The sequence below is a fragment of the Dermacentor albipictus genome, chromosome 8 (assembly GCF_038994185.2).
Source record: "Dermacentor albipictus isolate Rhodes 1998 colony chromosome 8, USDA_Dalb.pri_finalv2, whole genome shotgun sequence".
Lineage (NCBI taxonomy): Eukaryota > Metazoa > Arthropoda > Arachnida > Ixodida > Ixodidae > Dermacentor > Dermacentor albipictus.
In genome coordinates, this window is record NC_091828.1 from 122,536,276 (window position 1) to 122,556,201 (window position 19,926).

Consider the following 19,926-nt stretch of genomic DNA (forward strand, 5'->3'; position numbering starts at 1 on the left):
TGTTAATTTTTTTGTCTACAGCTTGACGCATCGCACCTTGTAATGTCCATTCCTGTCCACAGACCCCCTCTCCTCCTCCTCCCCTCCTCCCTCTCCTCCTCTTTCTTTCTTCTTCTTCTTTCGCTTCGTTTCAAGCCGCACCCTCTTCCAGCGGTCAGAAAAAAGCGCCGCCTGTCAACGAGACAGTGTTGAAGAGAGGTTTCTACGCTTGTCCCTTCGGCCAACCTCGTCAAGACCCGCGCGCTACTTTATTCTTTCTCGTTTTACGCATGGACACTTGTCTCCTGTCCCAAACGGGCGAGATCCTTCTCATATTTTTTTTTGCTTCCGCCTCTATAAGAGAACGGTCCTTCCTTTCTTTTTTGTTTTTCATTTATTTATTTTTTTACAGCTATGCGCTTCTGGCTGCCCTGTTGGATCGATTCCTCTTAGGCCAAGTGTTCCAGCTCCCCACATGCAATCTCAACCGCTCCCCTGTAAAGCGTGCACCTCTGCAGGCTGCTATTTGGTCAGGGGAAGAATCCCTTAGGGAAGAAGCTGAGCAAACCTACCTTAAGGATTGGACAAGTGAAAGAACATGGAACGACAAAAAGCAATAACAAAAGCTACACGTTAGGAAAGGAGCAAAATAATGTAGAAGAACATCTTGAAGGGGCAACGCAAGACGACAAAAACAGAAGGCAGGAAAGATACAGGACAGAGCTGAACTCGCAACCAACATCATTAGAAAGCATACACATGCTTTATTACTACCTACACCCATGTGTCCTCCCATCGATGGCGTCACTATCAGTTAATAGGCAAACGGCAAAGCCTTGTGATCTGATGCTATACTAAAAGGTGCTTTAAAAATGCAAATTCACTATCATGCACAGTTAAAAAAGCATGCTTTCACAACGTGTTAGTTTTTACAGCGAAGCTGTATAAGGCTTGCCGACTCGTTCGTCCCTCCGTCCATCTGTCGGACGCCTGTACACCAAAAACTATTATGGCGCAACCCCATGCGCATGTGCGAAAAAAGAGAGAGAAAGATAGCGGCACGAGATTAGCCAACACCACCTAGATAGCACAAGGCCTGTTTACTCCGATCCATGACGTCATGCTACTTGGCCCGAAATTTATATTGGCAAGGCTGGCGTGCTAAAAGCGGTGACGTCAGAATCACTGTTGCCTACTCGGGAGCATCCCCATTATATTCTGTGGTATTCGGGCCAGGTAACATGACGTCACGAATTGGAGTGAAAAGGACTTGTGCTAGCTAGGTGGTGTTAGACTAGCTGCTACAGTAGTGACGTCGTTGCTCTCCGTCGTAGCTTAGCGCACGCGCAGAAGATTTTACGCCGCTCCGAAATGGGTAGCTAACGCGTCATGCGTACTCCTGAGGAGCAGGCAGCTTTTGATCAACAACGCCGTGAGCAGAACGGGAAACGAGCTCGTCTACGCCGTGCCCATGCTGCAGCCCGGGCACAAGAATAGGCACGTGCAGCCGAACGTAAGCGATATGGCAGCCTACCAAGCCGTCGTTTATTGAACCATCGGGATTCATCTAATTATGAACACCATGGCCACACGTCTCAGCTTCGCTGGTTAACCATCTGTACAGAGTGCTTGGGCTGTGTTTTTTCCGTATATAGACGGCCTCAATAATCTCTCTCGTAATCTTATTGATGTGTGCGGAAAGGAGTGTGGCCTCTTCAAAGATTGGAGCACACCCATGTTAGAGCAATGCTGAACGAAATGTGAGTGGGCATTTCCCGCTAGTGAGCGTTCATGCTATGACAATCTGATGTTCAGGCAGCGACCAGTTTGGCCGATATAGACGTGACCACAGGAAAACATTAGCTATTAAACAACTCCCGTTCTACAATGCACAAGTCGGAAAGTGTAGTTAACAGTGCAGCGTTTGAAGTTGAAAGTTGAAGCACCCTGTGCCAACTTCCTATTAATCTTACTGCAAATTTGGTTCATGTTTTCAGGGACAGAAAAAGAACCTTTACATCAAACCTGCCTGCTACATTCCTGAGGCAGTGCGATAGGATTTTGCGGTTTGCCTGAGCACTGATAATGACGCCTTCGATGGGAGAGGACGTAGATGTAGGTGATAATACTAAGTACGTGTATGCTTTCTAATAAACATAGTTGCGAGTTCAGCGCGATCCTGTGTCTTTCCCGCTTTCTGTTTTTGTCACCTTGCGCTGCCCCTGCAAGATGGTCAACCAGTAAAAGCGTGCCCAAATGTCGATTCCTTTAATGTAGGACCCGCCGTGGTTGCTCAGTGGCTATGGTGTTGGGCTGCTGAGCACGAGGTCGCGGGATCGAATCCCGGCCACGGCGGCCGCATTCCGATGGGGGCGAAATGCGAAAACACCCGTGTGCTTAGATTTAGGTGCACGTTAAAGAATCCCAGGCGGTCTAAATTTCCGGAGTCCTCCACTACGGCGTGCCTCATAATCAGACAGTTGTTTTGGCACGTAAAACCCCATTATTATATTATTTTTAATGTAGGGGAGAGAAGAAAAGCAGGGTGGAGGTGACAGCGTGAGCTGAAGACACGATCCACCACAGTGAACTTTCATGCAGTCGCTCCGTCTGACTAGAAAGAGAGAGTTCGAGAAACCACGCACGCATATACGCAAACGCGTAGCAACTACTACGGCATTCTATACTTTTCTATTCATGAGACGCCCCGTATCTCTCGCTGGGCTTTCGACAAAAAAAGAAAATAATAAAGCTCATGGTTTATCACGCTACACCTGAGCGACTCTACTGCGATGACATTACAGTCGCCAACGTTCATTTCAGCATTACGGCGTCCTTTCTTTTTTATTAATGCATACTGCAACCCTAACAAGGTTATCGAAGGAGTGGGTACACAATCAAAGGTGCCTCGCATACAGCAGAGGGGGTACTCAAATCGAAGCTGCAAGGCACACAGCAAAGCACTAGTGCAAGAAATATGTTCTGGAAAAATGGTCTCAATGCATAGATATATGCATATAAACACATCATATAATGCATGGTCCTAGGAATCACGGGTATCAACCAGTGATTGCCGTAATAAAATTATCAAGTGTCAATTTGCCTGTGTTAGGGTGAAGCTGGTTCCACATTTCGATGGATCGGGAAAAAAAATTATATTTGAATTTGTCAGTCCAGGCGTACAAAGGTATTATATAGACAGGCTGGAAATTCCGCGTGTTAGACGCCTTAGCAAACTTAGTGTATTCCAAAGATGGCGCAACGTTCAGAGTTAACAGTGGTGTGAAACAGTTTAACCCATCACGATGTTGTAACGGTGTGGATTAGAAAGAGAACGGAGAGAGCCGATTTGCTCGTTGATATTAAGACGAGTTGGATGGGCCGTGTGATCCGAATAGGAGACGGAAACCGGTTGACTGTCAGAATCACAGACTGGGTCCCGAGGGAATGGAAGCGGCAGTCGACGATGGCAGAAAACTAGGTAGGGTGATGAAATTAGAAAATTTCAAACCGTAGGATGCAATTATCTCCGTGCAAGACAGGAGGAGATGGAGATTGTCTGTGAGAAGACGTCTTCGCCCTGCAGTAAACATAAATATAGCAATTCAAAAGCGTTGACTGTTGGGCCATTTGGTTCGTGATGTGGTCCTGTGTATACTTCGTTTCTTCCCGCGCGTATTTCCGCTCAAGAAAACTTCATTAATATAGGACTCACCGCAGCGGCTCGGGCGTTCTGCTTGCTGAGCACGAAGTCGCACGTATTATCCCAGGCCTCTGTGACCGCGCTTAGATGGGAGTGAAATGCAAAAATGCTAGTGCACATAAAGGTATAGATGCGCGCTAAAGAATACCAGGGGGTCAAAATTAATCCGTAGCCCCAGCACCACGCCGCCTCCCAGATGTTAGCTTGGGACGTTAAGCCACGTGAATCAATTAATCATAAAAATAGGCCGAAAATGATGATGATCGCTGAAAATGTATCTGTCTATGCCGCTTTCCTAGACTCATCTTCGTACAGGGTGCTATGGTTGAGAAGCACCTAAGCAATACATCACGCTTTAGAATCCTTGTGAATGCACGGGAAATGTATCGCGCTCTTCACTTCAGTTCATTTTATTGCCTCAAAGACCCCATTCTGGGTATTGCATAAGGGATGGTTAGCATGTATGCACAATAGAAGGCAGGTGCTACGCTGAAATACAAGTTTGAACAGTTTCCATAAATTCTGAATGACATGTGATAGCAGCGACATTGTTGCATCGGTATCGGTTCGCCCACGTCTTTGCGAATACTGCCTCAGAAGTCAGCTACTTTCTTTTTATTTTACGTCGATGCCAAGAATGAAGGCAGACGAATGGCACGTATAACGCTATCGCATTAAAAAGTCTAGCAATAGAGTAACAGCAGCCGGTGCAATGCGGCGATTCATTTCGCTCAGTTCCCGGCCACCGTGATCATTCATCGTTCACAGTAGGCTGATCCCGTTGATAACGCTGATGAAGCATTGTTCTAATCACCGACGAAGCGCGACGCAATATGGCATTGAATGAAAAATCAATACGTTAAACCGGCCCAGCCTCTCCCTAGAGTGTCATATCCAGTTCTTTATAGTTTAATGTAAATTGTGGAGCTTAACGTGCCATAACCATGACCTCATTAAGAGGCACGTCCCAGTAGGCAGCTCCCGACTTATCTTGACTATCCGGTTTTCTTTAACGCGCACCTAAACTATTCAGTACCCTAGAGTTTTTGCGTTTATCCAGCGTCAAAATGCGGCTACAGTGCTCAGCACCGCAATGGCATAACCACTAAGCTGCCGCAGTGGGTAGTTCTTGAACGCTTCGTTGCGTACTTTGCCACCACACTAACCAAACGAAACTTATTTTTTTTTATTCTTACTTGTTTACTTATATTGCAGCGAATAGCAGCTTGCACCTAGAAACGCCAAAAAAAAAGTAATTTCAAAAGTGAAGCTTTCCAACTCTGTCCTAAGGTTATCAAAGAAGACAATATATTACGGTGAAACGCGTCTATTAATGTATTTAAAGCAAAAACAAATGATTACACGACACATTATTGAAAAAAGGAAAGAAAACATATTTTTGGACAGCAGTTTTGGGAAAAAATTGTGTAATCTGTGAAAGTATGGAACGTTCGCTAATTTTTCGCATGTTTGAAACTATTTGTTAAATCAAGGATTACAGAATTTCAATATATTCATGTTGCGGACTGTCGTTGGCAACTTGATTCTTTGAATGTGTTTCTTATTTTAATATAAGATTTATTAATTAAGAGTTATTTAATATAAAATACGATGTTCTGAATAAGACCGCTTTCAGAATATCACTAACAGTGTTTCTTGAAATTAACGAAGTTCTTTAACATCGTAGTACTGGTTGCCAACTGGGCATCATTTATGGAGTAGAGGAGTCGGAGTTGCAAGCTATGGCCTCACCTTAAGAGGAAGCTTCATTTCAGACCCAACTCCAGTGCTGCCTATTCAAAGACATGTAAAATTCAGAAACGCTTTTTTGAAATACCCATTTGGCATTTTTAATGAAATTTGTTGCATTTCAGACAGGAAGCTAAATTCTAGTGACTGCTGGAAGAGAAATTTTGTTTTACGACATGAATTTCTAAGAGCAACATCGAAAAATTGCTAAGTTTGAAAAAGAATGGAACCACAAAGCTCACAATTTCGTAGCTCTATACTAAGAAAAGCCAGCGCAATTATGTAAACTGCATCCGTTAGGGCATCCAAAGCAAACCGATTTGATTTATCAATTTATATCTAAGATGAATTTGATACATAGTTTGCAAGGGATTTGCGAAAGTACCAGTGACATATTAGTGGTCTGTCTGACAGTCACATATAATACATCAATTTTGTCCGCTATAAATGCAGTATTAGTTACAATTGACACAACTGTAATATCGTTTTTAATTGCTGAGTTACGGAGTAGTAAACGTCATAGTTCCGTTTTCAGAAAATTTTCGATTTTCAGCAATTTTTGTTAAAAAAAAAGAGTTGATGGTCTAAATAGTAAATTCGCTACAAATGGTCACTATATTTGCCTTTTTTTTTAACTGCAACAAACCCCGTCAAATTTGGCGCAGTGGTTGCCGAGAAAAATGATTTCTCCTTTCCCTTGTATTTTATATAGGAGCCCCCGAGCTAAAGCTTCCTTTTCAGCACCCACCTTCGTGTGCACACACGACTACGTCCCTTAATGGCCACCGGAGATCTTGCCTACCATCGCGAGAAGAAATTCTGTCATGCATGACGTACCTTATTGCTAATAATTCCGTTGACGCTGAACACGTTTCTTTCTTTACCGTTGTCGAGAAAATTCACTCGCTGCAGCAAAACACACTCATTACATGCCACGTGGAAGTAGTGCGCAACACACAAGAACTTACACTTTGCCCCGTGCGCTCGCACGCTTTTTTTATATCACTTATCTTTTATTATTTCTTTTTGAGTGCGAATAGGCTTGCACCTATTCTTTCCTTTTTTCTGTCTCTCTTTTTTTTTTCAGCGAGCACCATTCACCAGCTGCAAAATGGGCCAATTATGCTCTGTTCCTGGTTCCAAAATATATAATATCTTCCTGTTATATGCCTAGTTCCTAATTGACGGGCCGCTGCTTCAACGACAGAATGTGGTCCCGCGATTAAAATGTAAAACGCCCTCTTGTAGAGCGGCTAGCTGCCCACAGTAAATCATGTGAATTCCCTCCCGCGTGTGACAAGTTCACTGTTTTGAAGAATTACAGGGACCGCCTAACACGTGAGATAATTGAAGCTGGAAAGACGGCGCACTTGAGTGATGCATGTGTAAGCACTCCACCTCTAACTCACAGGCATAATCATAGGCATAGGCATTGGCGTAGTCGGTAGAATTGACACGCCAACGTGATTTTTTGCATTATTATTTTTTTATTTGCTGTTCTTAATGTTTTATCGTCCACGCGGATTTGCACGTCCTGTCCGACGCGCCTATGTGTGGTGCAGCACCCCTACTGTGACAAGCTGGTGTGACTTTAGGTGCATCGTTCTGCCCGAGATTTTAAAAAAATAAAGCTTCTCTAAAGCCAGCGCTGCAAACGACTCCTACAGCTTGTGCTGTACTGCTGGCACTGCACATGTAGTTTGCGAAAGCCCGAAGCTATCTCAAACTCCTGGCTTCACAAAAAAAAAGTGAAATTTAAAAACTGCCACGTTGACTGTTTTTTTTTTCTTTTTTTCTTCACGCTCGTGTTGCGAAGGCCTCGTAATGAACTGTGGAGTTCCGACCAAAGCGAGCGGATTGGATTGGAACCGGCTGCAGCATCCGGCAAAAACGAGAATCGCACTCTGAAAGCAGCAACAAAAGAGGTGGGAATACTAGATTAAAATATCCGCGGGAAACTACATCACGTGCTATCTTTTTTTTTTCTTTTTTTCGCTTCCTCCCTCCCCTTCTCTTTGTTCGGTTTATTCCCTCTTTCTTTGCTATACCTTCCCGTTCTATTTTCTTCACTCATGCGTTTATTTCCGTTTTCTTTCTCTCGTTCCATCTTCACTTATCTGAAGGAACAGACAGGAATGCGCTCCCAGAAAGACGGGAACTAAACGAAACAAATTACTTGTCTGATAGTGGGGCGGGTCTCCCAGCACAAATGTCAGATGCTCTTACCAGTAAGCCACAACCCTTTTTCTTTGTGAAGTAGCTCGCATTCTCACGCATGTTTCTCTCCTGCCGACAAGTAGCCCTTTCAGACGACTGGTACGACGATCACGTGGCTTAGAACGTGTCCGCCACACATGCAGGCACTGAACGAGCAAATGATAGCCAGCCTTTCCACTGTCTTTCGCGCCGTTCATTTTTGCGAATCTCCTCACCATCTTAACGCGACAGCGTTAATGGCCCCGTGTCGCAATAAATCCGGCGTCAGCGCCCAGCGTCCAGCGTCGGACGTCGCTTCTAACCGCGCATACGCAACCACGCAGGCCCTCCATGTGGCGCAAAGAAATTCCTGAACTAATTGTATTTCTCAAGGTAAAATACGTAAAACATCCTAAAGTATGACTTGCACACAATCTGCACACACTAATAGCGTCGGCTTGTAATTTGATTTCACGAGAAAACGTAATTCGTTCGCGTGGAAACTCAAACACAGTACCCATTTAACGCGATAGCATTTTCTAGCTACCGTTTGCGGTCTGTCTTAGTACGAGCCTCGATTCCTTGCACACCATCAAAAAATTTTGAAGAAAGACCACAAAGCTCGCCTTCGTGCATAGCGCTCGCCGCCAGCATTTCTCGGTGAACATAATGGTTACGTAAGCAGCAGTTGCCATGAAGCTTGAGAAGCAATCGGGGATCTTTGAATGCTATCGAGTTAACACTCTCAAATGCAAAGCTTAAGCGTCCTCCAAGTGTTTTCGCTCGACTGACATCAACCATTGCTTTCGTCCTCGTGACGTCACCGCGTAGATGCCTTACCATGCGCATTAGCGTGCATTGCGACAATAGCTTGTAAACGCTGCAGTGTATAAATATAAACAATGCACAGCACAAAATATGAACCTATGCACTGGATAAGCGTTAACATTGCACGACATTACACGTTGCATAGGGTGAGAATAAACGACAATATTACGCATCACGTTTATTCTTATGGCGCCTAATTATTTGCTTCACGAAAACTTCGCTTCCCATAGATTCCAATAAGTGTGTTGTATTGGCCTAATTATTTTCAATCTTGGTCTACTAACGCACTAAAAACGCACTAAGCGCAGCCATCCGGGTGAAAGATCCCGGCGCGCCATTACGTTTCCCAATCCACACGGAACTCTCGTGAGGTCGTAAAAGCAATCAAGAGCAAAACGCACGTAACGGACAAAAAAGAAAAAAAAGAGAAAAAGACGCAGAGGGGCATTTGCCTGATGGGAGGTCAGTTCGCACCATTTCCTAAAGAGGGGACTTGTTTTAAGCTTACCTTTTTTTTTCTTTTCCACCTCCTCCTATTCCTCCTTGTTTTAAGCGATGGCGAAAGGAACCACATAAATCTCGTTACGCTAAATCGCTGCAGCGCCGTCCAAGGTAGACGAGGCGTGCTGAGATTACGGTTGTAAATGCGTGGTGCGCTGATGGATGCGTCAATCGCATTTTATAGTGACAGTCTATATGCGCTGTGGAATAGTTGAGAATTGTTAGATCATGTTCTCCTCTTCCACCAGCGACTTTCATAACTCAGTCAGTTTCTATGGGTAGAATTGGTTAGTTAGTTACGTTAGTTAGTTAGTTAGTTAGTTAGTTAGTTAGTTAGTTAGTTAGTTAGTTAGTTAGTTAGTTAGTTAGTTAGTTAGTTAGTTAGTTAGTTAGTTAGTTAGTTAGTTAGTTAGTTAGTTAGTTAGTTAGTTAGTTAGTTAGTTAGTTAGTTAGTTAGTTAGTTAGTTAGTTAGTTAGTTAGTTAGTTAGTTAGTTAGTTAAAAGACCTGCATAATACAATAAGACGAAAATACAGCAGCAAATGTGGCCTTCACATGCACTGTGATGAACTTTCTCAAACTTGAACTCCGACAAACGACTTAAAGGAAGATGGCGAGTTAAAGTAGCCAGCAGCAGCCGAACAAGAGGAGACACAAATGTGAGTGAACGCTTCGACAATGATGTTCCCGTCTTTCTCAGAGCAGCAGCAGCTAACTATTTAAGATATCCGCTGCGTTTTGAGGGTGATCATGTTTTCCGTACTATGGCAAATACCCGCCGGCTATTTAAGGAGAATATTGAACGCGTTCTTTCCAATAAGGCACCTACAGTACACGTTGCGAAGCTAGGCTGAATCTCATAGCGGCAGCGTTTTGGCTGTCAGATACGAAAAAAATTCGGCAGATACACTTAATACCGCTTACGCGTTGCAGTGCGAAAGCATCGTAGTCCCTTTGGTGAAATGCTTTTTTTTTTTGCTACACACTCACGACGTGGCGCCACCTACGCCCCATTGGCTGCACCGCTGCGTGTGCAATGACGTCAGCACAAGGCACACCGTTAGTTACGGGGACGCGTGCTCGTCTCACACCCCGGTGGGCCGGGTCGGATTCCCACCCAGACCTAAATTTACCCAATTTTCTTTTCGAAGTCATTCATTTGCTTTCTTTACAGGAACCTCCCCGAGAAGTTGGACGTCAATCCGAGCATGTCGTGATGTGCTTTTACTCTTTACGCCGTTGACTATTTTTCACACCATCTTTCAATGTGTACACCCCACCTCCGTCTTCAGCGCATGCACGCACATGCGCTATTATATTAAGCATAGAAATTCATGCAATATATTACTACAGTGAATTCTGGCGTTAGTGTTTACGGGATTCTGCGAGTATGGTGGTCAAGCCAACGCTGGAATAAAGGACATTATATGGATTTTTCCTAAATTTGGTCAATATGGCTTCAAACAGGATCGGGAGATTGCCAATTGGTCATCACTTAGTGCAACTTCGTGTACTAACCATGATCCCCGCGCTAGCTCGACAATCCCAGTGCCAGAGCTTTCTCTCGCGATTCTCGAAGGAAACTCCGTGCTTCCGAACAATCCACCGCGTTGAGCCAACGTCGAACAGGCACTGGCACGGCACGGACGACGCGTCATTCCGATATTCAGATGCCTCCTTCGTCGCCCAGCGAGACCGTGCGGGAGCTGCTCAGCTTGCATCTCCCCAGGGGGCGTTCCCGATTTCCCAGTAGAGTCGCGTTGGCTCCTCGTCCATCTTCCTGCGCGTCGAGCGACGATCTGTGAGCCCGTACCCACCCGTGCGTTGCCTTATTGCAAGCCAACCGAAGCGCTCGAATGAGAAATGCAAATGCGACTTTTATTTCCTTCTTTCTGTCTTTCTTTCTTTGTTTTGCATGTCCTGTATGCAGAGGAGGTTGCGGACGTGTGTACGCATGCGCACCGAGGTTTAAGATAAAGGAGCACCCCGTATGATGGTGGGCGCGTATTTCCGTCCGTGTCAGGCGCTTGAGTGCTCCTGAAAGAACGAGGCCACGTTTTTCGTTTTTTCCCACTTTCCTCGCTTGTTTTTTTTTTCCTTTCTTTTGGATGACGGAAGAAGGGAAAGGAAATGAGGATGACTCTGAGGTTTGAGGATGGGTTCCTCTATACTGCAGCTTCGGCAGTAGGGCGGTAGAAGCCAAGGCCGCTTGGTATACGCTTCCCTGGGAAATGGCGCGTTTGAAAGCGTTACACTTATTTTTGTTCGTAGTTTACTGTGTTGGCTGTTCAAGGACGGCAATCATTCAGGTGGGCTTTAAGGAGACCTACAAAAAGGAACGGGATGATGTAGCGTTCAGTGACGCTCAATGATTGGGAAAATCAGGCCTTATGAAATACTGCATAAATACTGCAATAGTGTGCGTGTCTGTGTGCGTGTCTGTGCGTGTGCGTGTGTAAGTGCGCGTGTGTGTGCGTGTATGACTGTGTGCTTCTGCGTGCTTGTGCGTGCTTACACGTGTGTGTTTGTGTGTGTGTGTGTGTGTGTGTGTGTGTGTGTGTGTGTGTGTGTGTGTGTGCGCGTGCGCGTGCGCGTGCGCGTGCGTGTGTGTGTGTGTGTGTGTGTGTGTGTGTGTGTGTGTGTGTGTGTGTGTGTGTGTGTGTGTGTGTGTGTGTGTGTGTGCGCGCGTGCGCGTGCGCGTGCGCGTGCGTGTGTGTGTGTGTGTGTGTGTGTGTGTGTGTGTGTGTGTGTGTGTGTGTGTGTGTGTGTGTGTGTGTGTGTGTGTGTGTGTGTGTGTGTGCAAATTCTGCAATTTACTTCCTGTTCTGTCCTAAAATAAACGAGGATGAATGAATGAACATCTATCTGAGGCTGCTGTTTATCACCAGATGTGTCTGTTTTACTTTCCTATCTACCATGTCTCTCTCCTCGGCTTCTTCTCATCACGCGAATGTTTCACACGATGCATAGCCCCACATGACAGCCGTTATACTTCCCTATTCGGAAAGTGTAGCTAGGCAGCATAGACTCTCAATTAAATAGCAGCCTTACGTCGTGGTCTTGCCTTCCCTAGTTGGTTTCATGTGAGATAACCATCTTTACTGTTTACGTGAACCAGTCAATTCCAACAATTCGAAAGTCAACCAACATTTATTAACCACTACGCACTTTGTTGATGAAGTGCTCCACTCGGCGGTTACGTCACGATGGGCATCTAAATTAATCATCATCTGAGTAATAAGCAGTACATAGTATACCGAGTGTCTCGGAACGACCATGCCATGGCCGTCATGTTGAGCCTTATACTTCTTGTGTTGCTTATCGCGTGGTGCGCTCTACATAAGCAGTGGCCGTAGAGGCTAGCTAACGCGTCCGATTACGTGCTTTATGAAGTTGGATAACTTATGAATCTCATTATTATTCAGCTGCCTCCACACGGGCGTCCCGCTCAACATAGCTATAACGCATACGTTTAGCTTTACAAAAGATTCATGTCGCTGCATTCCCCTAACGCGCCACTTGTTGTGTTATAGCTTTATTAAAAAAATAAAACTTGAAGACTAATCCACGAGAACGAAGTCGACGCATCTGTCTTCATTCTAATTCTGTCCTTGTCGCACCGCGCTTTTTCATTATTCACGAGACACCAACCGCAGCAAACTAAAGAACTGTGCGTTAGCGCACTTAACAGAGCTTTTCGTCGACTAATTATCCCACGTTCTAAAAAATATTACTGATTGCCCGCCAAGCCTTTAGAGTGGTCTTCACAGGACGGGCGAATTCCGCGGACGAGTGCGCCAACGAACCATGCAGCCGACCAGCTGCTGGCGGTTCGATTTGTTACCGCTCAGCCACGTCGCTTTTGTCCATAAATGTCGGCCCCGTGGTCTTAAATCAGCTTTAAAGGAACAGTAAAAAGAAAATAGTTTGAGCCGTATTAGTTACTTATATTTATGCAACACCGGTAAAACCCCTCCTACCACAAAAAAAACATGGCTCAGAACCCCCCCCCCCCAAAAAATGAAACACGTAGCGACGCCGTCTAAATGTTGTCGCTCCAGCTCGCTATAACGTCATATATCTCGAAGCAGCCGACTCGGGCCTTGTTAAGTTGTTTTATTTTTTTATTTAAGTTGTTTTATATTTTATTCCAAAAGAGCCGAAGACAAAACTGGGCGACTTTCAATAATTCAATGACGTTTCAATAATCCAATGACGTCATATAGACGTGCACCTGCTACAAAGTTCTGGCACGAATTGAAGAAATGAAACTGACTTCCATCATCTCTCGTAGAGCATGTGGCAGTTTCACTCGAACGGGTAAGCACTGAAAGCGATAGCAAGGTTAAGCGTTCTGCTCGAACTCGTCGCATGGTGTCCTAACTGCACGTGGGTGTGAATATACGCGGCTACGCCAAATTTCTGGCACCCTTAAGGCTACTCCATAGCCCTAGCGTAGCATTCACACACGTGAGCGCTCGGCACGGCGACGCCACGACAGCATCGTCCGTCAGCGTCGTCCGTCGTTCGTCCGCGTGCCCCGGCTGCAGCCGCGCCGGCCTGCCATGGTGTGTAGTGGCTCAGGTTGCATCGAACAAGCGCCACTGAGTTGCCCGTAAAGAGCGGCGCCAGTGAAATTACGTCACCTTGAGATTGAGAACACTAATATTGTTTCTCATTTTTTTATAGACTTGGAAGATTTAAAAAGAAGCTCTGCACTGCGAATGAAATGCTGCTTGACTTTTGCTTGCGGGCTGCATTTCTCAAAAATTCTGAGGAGTAATTTAGTCAAGTAGACAATTTCTTGATGGAGCAACTTCGATGGTTGAGTAGTATTGCAGCTGTCTTGCATATGCGGCATAATTAAACATAGAGCATGCATACACTTCAACATATGCGCAGTAAGACGGTATCGTACACCTGATCATTTTTGTATATACCCATCTCATAGCAACACTTCAGAATTATGTAAAATGTCTCTGTCGCATCATCATGGTACATAACCATTTTGTACGCTGCATATATCAGCATCATTTTATATAACGTGGCAATTAGTTTCTGTGTAACTGTGTGTTGCTTGGGTCTATGTGGTTATATGTTAGTGAGTGAGGACTCGGACACTTCTTTGAAAACGTACCGTGTATACAGTGCTTCGTACTTTTTATATATGATCATCCTAGTGGAATTGTGCCGTGATTGTGACTCAGTGTTCGTATCGTCTCTTGTTGAATAAACTTTTTCTAAACACAAGACGGCGACGCCGACGGCGAACATTTGCTTGGAGTATTCATGTAATTGCTAGCGCAGTGTATATATATAGGAGTCCTAGAAGCTTCACCTAGAACAGCCTTCTTTACACGCTCCTCCGCTCGAAGATACGGCGTTCTACTGCTGCACACAAGGTCCACGGTTCGACTCTTCTGGCACAGTGGGCCCGCGTTGCAGCTGGGGCGGGATGCAGAAACGTTCGTCTAATGCACTTCGAAAACTTGTTGAGGCCCACTACGGAGTCAGAATGAAGAAGCCCTCAAATATGGCGTCTGTCATAGCACCCGGACGTCTTTGGGACAACCTTCAATATTACCCAATCAGTCAGTCAACAAGGCGCTTTCCATTGACAGTTGCTGGTAAGAGCCCCTGACTTTACCATTTGCATCGCGCAGCGTTTTTATCCCTGTTCGATTTCTGTCTTTTCTCCTCAGTCATGTACGATGACAGAGGGCGCAAAATCAATTCAGAAGCAGCACGAACGCGAAATTTGTAAGTAGGCCTGAACTTGGCGTTCTGTACAGTACAAAAGTTAAAAAAAACCAACATGTTAACCAACATTGACTGCGTTCGTCAAAGCGCCACGTCCTTTTGTTCTTCCGCATCGCTCGTTTCTGTTCGGTTCGTGCCATTCGCCCGTCCGTAACGTATTGCCACCAATTCGTAGTCCTGACACTCTCATTGAATTGCAAAGTCGAGCCTCAAGCACCAGTCACATAGTGGCGAGTGCTTGGGATGCGTATGCTGCGCAATTCAGTCGCTCCTACGAAGTGAAGCTTTCTTCGCCTACTGTTCCGGGTATCACGTGATTCGGTAAGGTCTCTCCAAATGAACGATCTTCTATACTATAAGACTGAATGCTGGCCGGCAAGGCGGTGCCAGCGAGCGTAAAAAGAGAAGCAAGTCGTGGCACAAAAACCTGCGCATATAATGTGGGCTCGTAGGAATCTCTAACGCGCACGGATCCTTTCATGGAAGAGCGCATCGCATCACCCGGCTTCTTTGAGTTTCTTAATTCTTTTGTACTTTGCCTACGCCATTCATCAGTAGCTTGATATATACGTTCCGAGCTTCCGGCTCATATATCACGGAATGTTTACGAGCGAAGTAACACCGGTGAGTGCACTTTTGTTTTAGCAGTAATTCCTGACACAAAAGCCCAACATATAAAGAAAACTGACAGGTATACCAAGGTGGTGGTGGTAGCGGTGTCGCAGAAATTGGGGTTAGCCTGGCATACGCAGACGGCAAATGATCATATCTAAAGCCGACAGACCTCTTAGAATAGCGCATCATATTCAACGACTTCTTCGATTTGCTTGATATTATTTTACATTTTGTCTATTAGTATTTGACACGTTTGATATGTTCCGATGTGCTTGTAAGCATTCTTGGTCAATCACTCTAAGTGTGTTTGTACTACTTTGCACAAGGTGTACGTAGTTTTTAAATGTGCTTAAACATGTGGCGAAAATATATATTCAATGATTTCATTCTTCCTCCCTCGACAAGCATCAAGCATGGCCTTGGTCCTCACGAAATGGCTTAGTCGCTCTTCAAGACAATGGTACGCACATGATTCAGTTGTATAGCATTAAATGAGTCACTTCACTAGCTCTTCGCTTCACATAGATTTTACCTTCGGCGTTGGATCTACATAATATTGCATGGTAATATCAAATACAACTAACGGGTTTTCCAAAAACAAGAAAGGGGCTGGCAGATGGAATGGCACACTGTGGTATAAACTTTTTTAAAACAGGGTTGAAGTGCCTCAGACAGGCTGGCCAACGTTTCGATAGGTGGACCTGGCCGCCTTTGACGAAGATAGGTCCACCTATCGAAACGTTGGCCAGCCTGTCTGAGGCACTTGAACCCTGTTTTAAAAAAACTAACGGGTTTTGTATTTCTAGCCTCAAAATTATTGAAGCCTACGCCTCCCTTACTATACAACTTAGGTCGTTAGTATATATGCAAAACATGAAACCTCCGTTATTTACTTACCTATCACGATTAGGTGACAAAACTCGATACGTGCACGTGGACAGCTGGCGAGCGTGGACAAAAATGTCAATCTTCCAAAAGTTCTTCATATACCTGTTGTTTACATCAGCGCCGGGATGGACATAAAATATCACGTGGCAGTTCGGTAATTCAAATCTTTTCTTAGTAACGAACATGGTCATCTCGCGGTGTTGAAAATGCACTTTGCCCTGCTTCTTTTCTTTTTTTGTGTGTGTGTGTGTGTGTGCTGGTAGCGATACAGTGGCCCTCCGCAAATTAGTGTCAGTTTTCACCAGGAACTGTCTCAACAGAATGGCGAAACAATTTTTACAAATGGTACCACGAGCGTATTGCTTCAAAATGAGACGTCATTTTCTTTTTTTTTGTCTTTCCTGGTCTAATTATTAAAAGCTTGAAAGCCGGTGAGGCCAGTGTACAACGGATATCGCAGGACACATGATAACTTTCTGAAACTCAGCTACCACAACTTTCCTTAACAAATATCCAGTTTCCCTTTTAAATAAATAACTGTGCTCCCAGCGCAGGCAAGCACTATGCGAAACTGCGATTTCGTAGTTTACAAAAGCAATTCTTGAGGGCAGTTGGTTAAACCACTGTCCAATAATAATAACGTACAATGCTGCGCTTTATTACCAGATATGTGTGCACCATACAATCCTATTCAACCAATGGGTGTGTAAAGGTGTGCTTCATGGTGATAACTTATTTTTTTTTCATTTTTTACTGTGATCTTGAATGTTGCGTGATAGATTACTTATTGTACGCATTCTTGCTTTGAGAGTATATTTTTTGTAATTTCTTATGGTGATGTATTGCCGCTGTATGGGTATAAACTGCTGAAACGTTACTTCTACACAGACTATGCTCATACGTAAGCATATCTTTCCCAGACCTGGTGGCAGATCAATTACGTAATCGACTTTCAAGTCGGTTCTTACTGCTTATTATATGTTGCAAACACGACAAGTTATTATTTGTTTCAATACCGTGGTTATATACGGAATGCTGCGTCTCCATGTACCGTTAAATGTTCTTGCGCTACTCGTCCTAAAAAAAACATTTCTTAACCTAAACACTAAAGCAATGTGCAAATATTAGAAACATTCCAATAATGTAGCAAATTTTGTCCTATTCGATGTGGTCTTTGAAACAAAATAGTCGTTGTTCGCAGATACCAACATTTTTATTGTTTTCGAATATTTTAAATTATCAGGTGTGCGGCATCAAAACAAAACTTGTAGCACTATTATCGTAAACTCCATCCCTGCGGTCATTGTAGACAAAAAAAGACGATATGTTACATAGTAGAACATGCAGTGCATCACTCATGGGGTCAGATTTTACAGGTTCAACTACCACGATTAGCACTCACCGAAGGGTCCTAAATGTGCGAACAAACTGCTTATTTGTTCTTAATTGTCCTTTTTTGCTTTTAACAAAAATTAAACACTTTCTAATATGCAATGTAATGACGGAAGCTTGCTAACGTTGTGAATATACAAGGACGTGAACTTGTTTTTGTGATTATGATACGGTTATTCATCATTCGAAAACTACGAGGAAAGTATTAAATATACGATTTGATTGGGTTCGCCTCTGGGGCTATTCGATTCTCATTCAATTTGGCTTGCAAACGTACTACTTCGCGCACTCCTAATAAACACAAAGATAAGGATGCAACGTCACGTGGCAGGTTTGCATGTTGACGCTGCATCCCGGATGTGTATTTCAACTTGCGGTATTCGAAATGCAGCGCACGTGTTCTATTTGTCGCCTGTGACTACACGGTGGTCTAGGTCAAATGAGCGTCAATTTTCACAAATGGTGATAGTAAAAAGATGCTTGAACGACTTTCACGCAGTTCCGCGTGCTCCAAATGTGTTTTTATCCATGGTGAATATTTGAAGCAATCGCGTCCTGATTAATATTTAAGCATGATAAAAGGAAGCATCAACTTAATGTACAATGGATCACCCGTGTCTACAGGACTGTGTTCTACAAAGCCAACTTTTCATGATAATTCATCTTCTGTTTATGGTATCAGTACAATAATAAAACACTGAGTCAACAATGTCGTTCATGTATAGTTGCAAGGCAGAATGTTCTCTTGACAGCATTGTTCAACCAAAAGAAGCAACGAAGTGTTCATTTTAGACGTGACCTTCCGTATAGTCCTTCAGTTAAATATTTGCCGGCTTCTAGTCGTTTTGCCCTCTTCCCGTTTACAATGTCCCCAAACTATCTAGTTCTAGATCCTAGATGCGTCAGTCGTGGGATTTCACGCACCATACGATCTCTCTTTCAACACGATCGACTGCACGAAAAAAACGTGAAACCCGATAAAGTGATTCGGAATGGGAGAAGCACTATGGCTACATTTTTCTCGTATGGTTGGTGTTCATTCGTCTCGTCAATCATGTCAGCAGGGATGCACCATTTTACGGAGGCCCACCAAGGTGTCATGTAGTTGATGAACCCCTTCAGTCGCTGCGTTCAGAAACGTGCCTGTCGAGATATTGCGTCAAAATGAAAACGCACTGATGGAAATGATGTTTAGAACGTGACGATACCTTATGACAGTCATAGTCTGTCTCAAACGCTTCCGATTGGATATGGGCTGCAAGTTTGAATAATATGCGTGAAGTGTTTGAGCAAAGGAAGCTAGGAGGTAGATGACATGTACCCTTGCTACTTGCTTTTAGTGTGCCGTCCTGTAGCGCGTTCTTTTCTTTCATTGTTTTTCACTGTTTGACATAGGGCATATTATTCGAGTGGCCAGATAGGCGCTTTCTAAAAAAATAATAGCCGACACCAAATACTTCGTGTTTTAAAGCTTACGTTGGTCCTGCGGAGAGTTATCGCGCGGATGTCTGCATTCCATAAACTTGACACAATTCACTGGAACATTAAAAATTCTTAATTTAATCTGCAGCTGTATCGGCTTCTTCCGGCTCTAAATATCTACGAAAGGGGGTGAAACTAAGCTTTCCATAGTCAGAAATGACATTTTATGGACGAGTGCTATCTACTGGCAACACCCCATAGAAGATATTTATTTCTTGCTGAGTTTCAATTTGAGCACGGAGCTTCTGGCTAAATTTCTTCGGCCAGCACTGAGCGACATGCATCTAGCAAGCGTCATCTGACGACTTGGAACAAGGAGCAGAGGATGAGGAAGACGTTTGGCCGACGACTAGCTTTGTTTTGTAAATCACGGCCAGTGGAGAAAGACCGATACGAAGTCACCGGTCGCCTTAGTATCACACAGGCAATGCAGAGCAAATGCAATGTACACCTATCTCTATGCAGGTTGCATACGAAGTCATACGTGGCTTGGTGTTAAGCTCGCTTCGGCTGTTCGGCAAAATGTCGTCCAACTATTGATGAGAAAAGTTTCCACCAAATATTTTACCGCAGAAGTGCTTTTTTTTTTCCTCGATGACTGCCGCAGACTTTCACTTCACGGAAACTATGCAATTGCACGACATGGCTCGACACAGGACAGGTCACACAAGTTGAGTCAGCTTTACGCATAGCTATACGTAGTGCCACTACAGATGCGCCAGTCATCGCATGTGCTCTCAACGCAATTCCAAAAAAAGAAATTCTGCCTACATATTCTCACTACTATAACTACATGCCTTTAAGCTCAACAATCCTTTGGCTGTTTATGCTACT

The 19,926-nt window shown here is 44.2% G+C and overlaps 1 protein-coding gene across 1 annotated transcript in view; it reads right to left on the reverse strand.

Annotated features, from left to right (window-relative positions):
* LOC135913019 (nucleolar transcription factor 1-like) overlaps positions 1-19,926 on the reverse strand; it is a 111,429-nt gene that overhangs the window by 89,243 nt on the left and 2,260 nt on the right. The gene's annotated exons all lie outside the window — the stretch shown is intronic.